General features: G+C 55.5%; 1 long non-coding RNA gene across 1 annotated transcript; it reads left to right on the top strand.

Moving 5' to 3' along the window:
- The first annotated feature begins 231 nt into the window (after positions 1-231).
- On the top strand, positions 232-5,368 carry LOC139032379 (uncharacterized). The gene is made up of 3 exons (XR_011484904.1): positions 232-404; positions 2,753-2,968; positions 4,522-5,368. It is a non-coding gene; the product is annotated as an uncharacterized lncRNA (long non-coding RNA).
- The last annotated feature ends 4,848 nt before the right edge of the window (positions 5,369-10,216 follow it).

Here is a 10,216-nt window from a genome sequence, read left to right as displayed (position 1 = left end):
CCCAGGGATAAGTCTGGACTTCACAAGCTTGGCACTCTCTGGAGACCCTTTCATGGGGCCACCTGAGGCCTGCGCTCAGAGGAGTGAGAGGTGAGCAGAAGTGAGGCCCAGCAGAGGTGTGATCGCTGAGGTCCCGGCGGTCTGCTGGGAGCATGGAGGCGGAGTTCGGGCAGGGGCATCGCGGGACCCCCTGCGGCTGCGTCATGTGTACACAGCGCCGGGCAGGGGACAGACGAGCCCCGGAGCTAGGGCCCGGCTGGGCGCTGTGCTCTCTGCAGCGCCTTCCCCTCCTGTGTGTCTAGCGTCCCTTGGAGGAGACGCCTCCTGAGCTCCTTCTGATCCTGCCGCCTGGGAAGCATCCAGCTCAGAGTCGGGAGCGCAGCACCAGCGCCATGCTGGTCCAGGTCAGAGCGTGCAGCGGCCTCTCCTCTGACTGTTCCGGGGCCCAGATGAGCGCGGAGATCCGCTCCCTCCCACGCTTTTTAATTTAAGAACCCCAGGCGCTCAGCGTGGGGGTGACGGACGGCAGGGGCTGTGCAGTGTTAGAATTCTGAGGTCAGCGTGGGGTTGGAGCCAGAAGCCAGGGATGAAGTATAGCATTAAAAATAATAAAGATTAAAAATATGTAGCCTCCCAAGTCAGCGGAGCAGAGCTAACAGCCCCATATAAAGAAGCTTCGTGCGGGATGAGCCTGTGTCTGGGAGGCGCCAGCCGCGCTGCTGCCGCTATAAATCTCCTTCCTGAGCCCGCTGCAGAGCCGGGCGGGGAGGGCTGCAGAGAGAGGGAGGGAGAGAGGGAGAGAGAGAGCTCGAGGCCCTCCTGGAGGAGGGGTGCGTACAGGCTGATCAGGTGGGATGAAAGTGCTCATTCCCCTCTCCTGTAGTCTGAAAAGGCAGCTCTACTTCCTGATTTCAACTCTGCATCTATCGTTTAAAATTGCTGTGAATCAAGATTTCACAACATGCTGGGCTGGTTCCTTCCTGTCTGCAGCCTGGAGCACACCCCTCTGTCTCGCCCTCCCGCCCCCTCTCTTTCCTTCCCTCCCCTCCCCTTCTCTCCGCCCCCGTCTCTCCCCTCTCCTCCATCTCCCCGTCCCCTTTCGCGCCCTTCGTAGCTCATGGATCAAGTCCAGCAGGCTCCCTTCTCTTTGAACCCTGCTATTAATAATTTTTCAGGTGACACTTTGCTTCTTTAGGAGTCAAAATAATGTCTCTTCTCCGCCACAGACGTGGATTACGGAGCTGTTACGTGCTCAGCTGTAGGTTAGGCGCTGTGTGTACATGCGTCTGGGGTGGGGGTGCAGGAATCGGTGGCGGTTTTGTAAGCTTGATGCTCAAGGACCAGCTAACAGAAGTGCGGGGTACAGGGCTGGGATTAAGCAGGTGCACCCACACGACTGCAATATAGCTGGGGTAGAATAATCATATCAGAAGTTCACATTAGAGGTACAGGAGGAAGGGAGAGTACTTGGAGATGGGAGGTCCCGGGAAGTTAGCTGAGCGGGAGGGGAGCTGTCCAGCCCCTGGTGCTGAATCCTCACAGGCACTGTCTGGCTGAGTCAATCTTCCTAGCGTATTTCTGTTACCTCATCTTAAATTGTGGTTGTAAAAGTATTGGTACCTTCCAGGCAATACTGGTTGTAAGAAATGAGAGGGTAAATGAGACAGGTTAGAGCCAGGTCACAGGGTCGGGTCTCCGTTCCTGCCACTAGTGTGTCCTCAGGACCCTTCCTATGATTCCTTACAATCGTATCAGTCACCTGTTACCTTAACATTACCTGCCTGTGGGGGTTAAACCATCTCCAGCTTTAAGCTCCCTGCAGGCAGAAAGGATCCATGTGGTATCCTCTAGTGGGTGGAGCACAACTCCCAGTGTTAGGGGTCCTTGTGATGAGAACACTTTTCCAATGCTTTTTGATGAAGATGATGAAAATGTCACAGAGCTTTCAAGCTAGAAGTGGTGTTGGGGCTCACTAATCAAAGCTTTTATCTTTACACAGGCAGAAACTTCCCCTTACATGTCCATGGTTTGTCCTGTCCACGGTCCAGTCTCTGTCCATGGCCAAGAGATTCCATGGTTTGTCCTGTTCACTTTGAGATCTTCCTAGTGGCTGGAGCAAGGCTGGGCTATTGGATGGTTCTCAGTACAAGGTGCCAAAGATGAATGACTGGACAGGCAGATGGGTGGACAGATGCTTTAACTTTGATGTATGACAGTGGAAAAATAATGGGGAATGTTATTCTGGGCTGCAATTTGGTGAAAGGCTTCTATAGAGGAAATCCAGACAAGATTTATAGGTAATTCTTTGTAGGAAAGGTTCATATGATGTCCAAGGAGCTATTTGCAAAGAGAGTAGAAATTCAAGAGGAACAGGACAAGGGAGAGCCTGGAGAGTCGGGTGTTATGGGCTGAACTGTGTGTCCCCCACATTCACTTGTCAGGGTTCTGGCTCCCAGCACCTGAGGGTAAGGCTGTTTTCAGAGACAAGACCTTGACGGAAGCGATTAGATGCAACAAGGCCATTAAGGTGGGCACTAACCCAGTTTGACTGGAGTCCTGATAAGACAGGGAAATTGACACAGAGAGACAGCAGGGATGTGCTTGCAGAGAAAAGACCCAGTGAGGGTGCAGTGAGAAGGTGGCATCTGCAAGCCCAGGAGAGGGTCTTCCAAGAACCTACCCTGCAGACAGCCAGTTCCCAGATCCTGAGGCCATAGCTGTCTCCTGTCTAAGCTCCTGCCTCCTTGTTCAGCAGCCGGAGCTGACTAAGACACCAGAGAAGGGATGAGAGGAGGCGGTGAACAGTCTTGTACACGCGAAAGGCCTCTGCTCTACATGTGGTGCTGTCTCAACGCATCTTCCCCACACCTGGCAGGTGATCGCATGCAGGTTTTTGTGACAAGTGAAATAGGAGAGGGAAGCCGATAGCTCCGAGGAGGTGAACCACCCACGTGAGCACCCACAGCAGGTACGTTTCCAAACCAGGATTCACGCCTGGGATGGGGAGTTTCCAAGGTGACAGGCTTGCTCCTCAAAGGCCAGGCCCCTGAAGCCGGTCTTGGAAGGAGGATGGGACTGGCTTTTGGGGAAAGGGCAGGTGGTACTGCGAAGACAAGGAGGCCCTCGGGGCTGCAGGCTTTGAGATGATTTCTGTCCCCGCGTGTGGGGTTTGGCAGAGAGCAGCCTCCCCAAATGGCTGAATACCTGCCTCTCGCCTTCAGAGCAGAGAGGTTATGCCGCCTGCCCGGCGCAGTCCTCCCCTCCTCGCGGGGCGGGGCGACGTTGGGTTGGGGGGGAGGCTGCTGTCCTTGGTCCTGACCGCGAGGACCACGCAGAAGCAGCCTGCTCCCGGGGCAGCAGCCCAGACCCGCCCTGCTCAGGGGACCAAGAGCAGCCGCCCCTCCCATCTGGAGCCCTCACCCCCACGCCCGCCCCGCCGCGGCCCGGGCTGAGCATGTGCAGAAGGAAGCACCGCCCAGCGCCAGGCGCTACAGCTCAGCGCCTGCAATTTGCACAGGGGTGGTCGAGCTATTTCAGGCCCCCGAGGTGCTTGTAAGGCCCGCGTGGAGAAAATCATCAAGACGCATCACCCCCTCCTCCTCCCACGCCCGCGGAGTCTGGGGCAGTGCGGGGTGAATTTTCCATCAAGGTGACATTGGTTTAAAATAGAAAATGGCGCTAATTTGTTTGAAAGCTGGACAGAGAACTGGAGAAACCAGAAGGCAAATCAATTCGCTAATCTGCCCCGGATTTGCCGAGAAAGGGCAGAGGCGTGTCCACGCTCTGACGTGATCCCCGGAGAGGGGGCTGGAAGGCAGATTCTCAGGCGGTCCCGCTGACGCGGGGCCTGGGACTCTGCATCTCTGACATGTCCGGGTGACGGGGAGCTCAGCTCATCCCCGCCGCTGCGGCAGCCTTCCTGCCGGCTCCAGAGGCTGGGGAGGCTGGGGCGGGCGATGCTCTGCAGTCAAAGGAGCAGCTGTGGCCCCGAGTGACCGCCCTGCTGGTCAGCTGCCAGCCGGGCACTGGTTCCCGGCAGAGTGGCCTCACGTGTTTCTTCCAGGAAACGGGCGCATCTATGGGCATCCTCTGAAGGATGTGGGCTCCCTGGCCTCCAGAAATAGGCTCGCATTGGCCTGGCCCCCGAGCTGCCCTCACCCTCCTGGGAGGGGGGCCTCCGGATGGCCACTGCAGTAGGCGCCACTCTGCTCAGAACCCCACAGGGACCATCACAGGGACCGTGACCTCTGCAGAAGGCAGGCCTTGGACACAGCTGGTGTCCTAAGCAAACTGCCCAAAATTAGCAGTTCTGCCCCATCCGAGGGAATCTGGATCTCCATGGAGTTTAATGAGAGCTCTTGGCTGGTGCTGGCTGGGTGGGGGCTGCACTCTGGAGTTGACCTGGTCCAGAGCCCCAAGGCTGTGCCACAGTCTGTGATCTCCCACGTGTGAGGACACTTCTGGACCCTGGCCTGCCAATCCAGACACAGGATTTCTAAGTATTTTTCGTATGCTTTTCAGGGAGATACTATCCCAGGTCAAGCTGATGACAGCTGCCACCAGGAGTGACTGCAAGTGAGCCCCAGAAACCCCATGGGTGCTGAGTCTCATCACCGAAGGAAACGTTCTGCTGCATTTTATTTCCTCTTTGAAATATTTCTGTTCCAACATCCTGAAGGGAAGAAAGACAGAAAATAGTTCCCAGCTAAATGCCACATCTTCAGAAACGTGGCATGGGAAAGTCTGGAGTCCCCTGATCTATGTGTGGTCCCTCCTCTGAACTCCAGGTTCAAGAGGCAGGTTCCTGCTGTATGGGATGAGGAAGACCCCAAACTCCAATACACGTGGCCAGTGGTCAGCACGCCAGCCCCAGATAGACTCGCCCGGGAAAACAGCAGGGGCCAGGGGCTGTTACGTGCGTCATCACCTTAAACCTTCACAATAGCTCGACAGCAGGAGACGGGCTACCGCTCTCTTCCGTACGAACTTTCTGAAGCTGGACAGTGGCTGTGATTCCGTAAGAGCCAGTTCCTGGGCAGCAGCTGAGCTGGGCTTGCAGCAGAGGCTGTGTGCAGTGGTTTATCTTCTCTCTGGGACGGGGCCGGTCCAGCCTCGCGTGGGGACCTGCAGGATCTTCTCACAGGTCCCACACCCTCTTATAGACCAGCAAGGAGCAAAGGAGGTCTTGGTTTGCGGATTCTTGATTGATTTCCAGTCGTGGGCTTGCTCTGAAGCATCTTGGATAAAGACAGACTTGTGTTGGCACTGAGAACCCACCATGAGTTCATTATTACAGTTCAAGCATCCTTGATCCAAGTGCCCATTTAAAATGTGTGAGTCATCCTCAGAGGCATAAATGGTGATGCCACTCACTCGCAGGGTGAATTCTTTCTTGGGACCTGGTTCTAGAAAAGGCTCATGGTGGGTGGAGACCCTACCCGTGAGCTCAAAGAAGCAGAGCCTTGCTCAGCGTTGAGCAGCTTGCTCTGGTGTGACCTTGTCTGTGCCCTTGGTTCTGGAGGGCCTCCTCCAGGAGCCCCTGTGTCCAGCCTCACACCCACTGGCATTCCACAAAGGACTGCAGCTGTGAAGGGCCTGAACTCAAAAAGTTAGTAACCACGGAGAACACAGCAAGTCTGCCAAACTTCATGCTGCCTGCGGGCCTCCGGAAGTTACAGTGCTGCGCCTGGTCTCATGCATGTCCACAGGCTGGAGCAAGGCTTCGTGGTCCTTCTTTCAAGTACAGAAAACTGAAGGTGCGCAGCTAGTGAACAGGTGATTAGCACACAGTGTACCTGCCACTTATCACAGAATCAGTCAGGGAGTCTTGGCCCTTCGTGACGGTACAAGGCTGTCTGCTGGCCCCAGCCCCTTCTCCCCGTCCACGGAGTCTATGTCATTAGGTGGGGGCTCCACGAGAGCAGCTAGACCCAGATACCCAGGCCTCTCTCCCGTGAGAAGCAGGGCCCAGGTCTGGATCTGGGCCCCATCAGCCTCTCCGCCGGCCCTCCCTCCACGTGGCCTTCTCCGCACCTTTCTCTGCAGATAAAGGAAGGCAGGTTATCTCGGAGCCTTGGGACCGAGTGCTCGTCCCCCGCTTTCGCTCCTCACCTTGCCAAGTAAACACACGAACATACATAACCAAACACACACGCACATGGACGGTCAGTTGCTCCTGACCCCTGCTGGGCCTGGCATCCTGCGCTGCTCAGAGGGGCTCCGGATGGCTCTCACCTGCAGACCAGCGTCCCTGACCCTAAGAGGGTGAAGACTGGGCACTCCTCCTTGGGGCGGAGTCAGTCCTGGGGGGGCGGAGTCAGTCCTGGGGGGCGGTGTCAGCCCTGGGGGGGGCGGAGTCAGTCCTGGGGGGGCGGTGTCAGTCCTGGGGGGGCGGAGTCAGTCCTGGGGGTTGGTGTCAGTCCTGGGGGGGCGGAGTCAGTCCTGGGGGGGCGGTGACAGTCCTGGGGGGGCGGTGAAAGTCCGGGGGGGCGGTGTCAGTCCTGGGGGTTTCTGTCAGTCCTGGGGGGGCGGTGTCAGTCCTGGGGGGCGGTGTCAGTCCTGGGGGTTTCTGTCAGTCCTGGGGGGGCGGTGTCAGTCCTGGGGGGCGGTGTCAGTCCTGGGGGTTTCTGTCAGTCCTGGGGAGCAGAGTCAGTCCTGGGGGGCGGTGTCAGTCCTGGGGGGAGGAGTCAGTCCTGGGGGCTGGTGTCAGCCCTCGGGGGGGTGGTGTCAGTCCTGGGGGGGCGGAGTCAGTCCTGGGGGGGCGGTGTCAGTCCTGGGGGGTGGAGTCAGTCCTGGGGGGGCGGTGTCAGTCCTGGGGGGGCGGAGTCAGTCCTGGGGGCTCCTGGAGGGTGAGCCCGCCTCTGCCCTCTGCAGACACTGACACCGCGTGGCGGGCTGGGTGAAGAGGCCACCAGGCTGGGAGCCTGTGGAGCAGCAGGGAGACTGAGTGATTCAATTACACTCTCTGAGCGATCCGGACAGTCAGGCGCTTGCTTCTCCCCTCCCACGCCAGCGGCTCCCCACCGCGCGAGGCTGCGGTGGCGGGCAGGGACCGGAGCGGCCTTGGGCCAGGCTGCCCGCGGACTCTCCCGCCGCCCGCCCCTCCCCACCGGCCTCACCCACTCCCGCTCCTGGCCCCTCTGTGCTGGGCTTCCTCTCAGGACCCTCCTCCGGGGCCCTCCTCCACTCCAGGTCCGGGGGAGGGTGAGTCCCTCAAGTGCGTAAACGTGCTTCGGAAAGTGGCTTCCAGAGTGAGCTGCAGGCACTGGGCCTGGGTTCACACCCGGCTCCACACGGAGACCCTGGGAGCCAGCAAGCTTCTCTGCCTTGTCCACTGTCGCTGTTTTAGTCCGGAAGTCATGTCCGACTCTTGCGACCCCTTGGACTGTAGCCGGCCAGGCTCCTCTGTCCATGGGATTCTCCAGGCAAGGATATGGAGTGGGTTGCCGTTTCCTTCTCTAGGGGATCTTCCCGACCCAGGGATCAAACCCACGTCTCTTACGTCTCTTGCATTGGCGGGTGGGTTCTTTCCCAGTGTACCACCTGGGAAGCCGCTTCCTCATCTAGAGAATGAGGATAATAACTATTAAGATCAACAGACATGAGGGGGAAAGGATCACAGATCAACATGAAAAGCTGTTCTTGCCTTAATGTATTGTCAGCACCGTGAGAAGAATAGAACTGTGATTTCCGGTCTCGGAAGATCACTTAGCAAGGATGCTCTCCCAGAGCCCGATGGTGAGGTCAGCATTAAGGGTCACGAGAAATAATTCAGCACAGCACCTTCACTTTGCTGATGAGGAAACACAGACGAGAGCAGGCAGAGCCTGGTTCTGCTTCGGACCTAGCTCCGCAGCAGCCTCCCCTCCGAGCCGTGTCCCTGCCCGCGACACCACACCCTCCAGGACCTCTGCCCTGTTGGCAATCTGCCCCCCTCCCCGGGGCAGCTTTCTCTGTAAAAGAAGAGAGAACAAGATGCTGCCATTAGTAGCCATGACCACTTTTTTTTTTTCTGGTCAACATTTTGTTAAATTATAGAAGTATGATAACACATTTACAGGAGACTTGGAAAATATAGAACAAGGTTACATACAGTTCCATGATATATTACAATTCTTTTCTTAAGTAGATAAGTGAAGATTTTTAGTTGGAGTTTCAATATCAAACTCTCAAGAATTAATAGAATGAATAGAAAGGTAGAAGGATATAGTAGACCTGAAAAGCCCTGTGAACCAATTCAACATAATTAAGATTTATACAATTTTCACACAACAGCAGGATACAAATTCTATTCAAGTTTCCATAAACTATGAACCCGGAGACACTGGAACATATCCAGGGACAGAAAACAAGGTGCAAAAATTTCATAGTCCAAAGGTGCTGAAATCATACAGCGTCTGTTCTCTTATCGGTGTGGAATTATGTTAGAAATGAGCATCAAAGGATATTTGAAAATAACCCACAGTGACTATTTTTAAACAAACACAGGGCTGTAGGTGCGGTATCAGGACAGAAATGCAGGGAAGGTTGTGATGGGCCCAGAGGGGGCTACTTGTGGAGAAGAAGCAGCTTTAAGACGGTTGTGGGGAACAAGTCGCGGGCAGCCAAGGCCGGGGCAAAAGGCTACAAAACCACATGGTATTCTCCCTTCAGCGGGAAGGGCAGTGTGAGAGAATTGCCTGCTATTGTGGGATGTCCCATTTGTGTCCCTGTTTGGCTCAGATGAAGGCTATTTAAAATATGATCAGTTAATGTGTCTGCATAATGTTGATTTTTAAGGACCAAGAGCTGACAGGCAGCAGCAGGTTAAGGGAGATGATGTCTTGGGGTGAGAGGCAGAACTCCAGGTCAGGGGCACAAACAAGTGCAAGTCCCGGGCTGGTCTGACCTGGGAGGGAGGACCGGTCGCAGGAGAAGGCCCGGAGCATGCTCAGAGGCGGGGATCTGGCCGTGGTGCTGAAGGCCGTTGCTGATTGAAGGGCTGAGCCTCGGAACTGAGGACGGAGGCTGGTCTGGGCAGGACCTCGGTGGGGAGGAGCCAGGAGGAGGGGCTGATCCAGGCGTCTGGGCTGCAGAACCGGCTGGGCAAGGAAGCAGCCCTTCGGGCGGCCAGAGGGGCCTGGTGCTCACGGGAGGGGAGAGCGGAGGTTCAGTTTGAATCGACTGGAACAAGGCGTTAGATTGCTGGGCTGAGCAGCTTTGAAACGAACTGCATTTGTTTACCTCTCCCCAGCTCCCTACCTGCAGCAAGTATGCTTTATTCTGTCAGTGACCCCCTGAAGACACTGCGGTGTGGACAGTGCTGCAAAGCACAGTAACAGATACGCATCTTTAAAAGAATTTTCTAGAATCTGTAAAGCAACTTGGTCCCTGTGATCCTACGCCATGGTCACAACAGCCTCTGTGGGTGAACATCACCTTCCTCCTCTAGTGATGACAGAACTGGGATGGTGGGGCATCATGCAGGGCGTCCGGCAAGGGGCTGAACCAACCTGAACGCTCTCTTGATTGCAGAGCCTGTGTGCTCTCCTGCCTGGTGACATGTGAGGGGCCAGGGTCCTCAAGGAAGTCCTGACTCCCGTGGGTGATGGCAGGAGCGGACAGGATCTTCTGTCTGATACAAACAGCTGCTCCTTGTGTCTCTGAGGCTATTCTAAACAGGATCTGGGAGACAAGGACTGTTGTAACCGCGGAACAAAGGCAAGTGCGTCTCAAAGAACAAAGGAAACTTGGGGGAAGTGGGGCAGACCTTTGGGAGGACCTACGTTAGACTCAAAGTCGGACAGACTAGGCATTAAAGAAAAGGCAGCACTTCAGGTCTGGCCTCTGACCACGCCCAGGCTCATTTCCACACCTCTTCAGAGCAGCTTCCCTTCCAGCAGCAACCTCTTTGTTCACAGGTACTTCATCTTCCCTAGGTTTTGTCCTGAATAGAATGCCTTTTGCCTTTCTTTGTCTAGAAGTGTTTTTTGCTATTAAAGACAGGATCATTGAGCATAATTATTACAGAAGCCTCTATATATTACTTATACCCCCATGCTCTGGAAGGTAGATTTAACAAAGTCTTAAAGCAATGACTTTCAGGAAATGGTCCACATGCAAGAATGTTCTCCTATTGTTTCCTCCTGCTCCACCATGTAAGCCTTTTTTTTTTTTCTATAGCACTTGTAGTTTATATCTTTCTATTTAGACCAACAATTTCTCATCAAATTCCCAA

The sequence above is a fragment of the Odocoileus virginianus genome, chromosome 31 (assembly GCF_023699985.2).
Source record: "Odocoileus virginianus isolate 20LAN1187 ecotype Illinois chromosome 31, Ovbor_1.2, whole genome shotgun sequence".
NCBI classification, from domain to species: domain Eukaryota; kingdom Metazoa; phylum Chordata; class Mammalia; order Artiodactyla; family Cervidae; genus Odocoileus; species Odocoileus virginianus.
The sequence above is the reverse complement of the archived record's forward strand: the minus strand, read 5'-3'. Positions and strand labels throughout refer to the sequence as shown.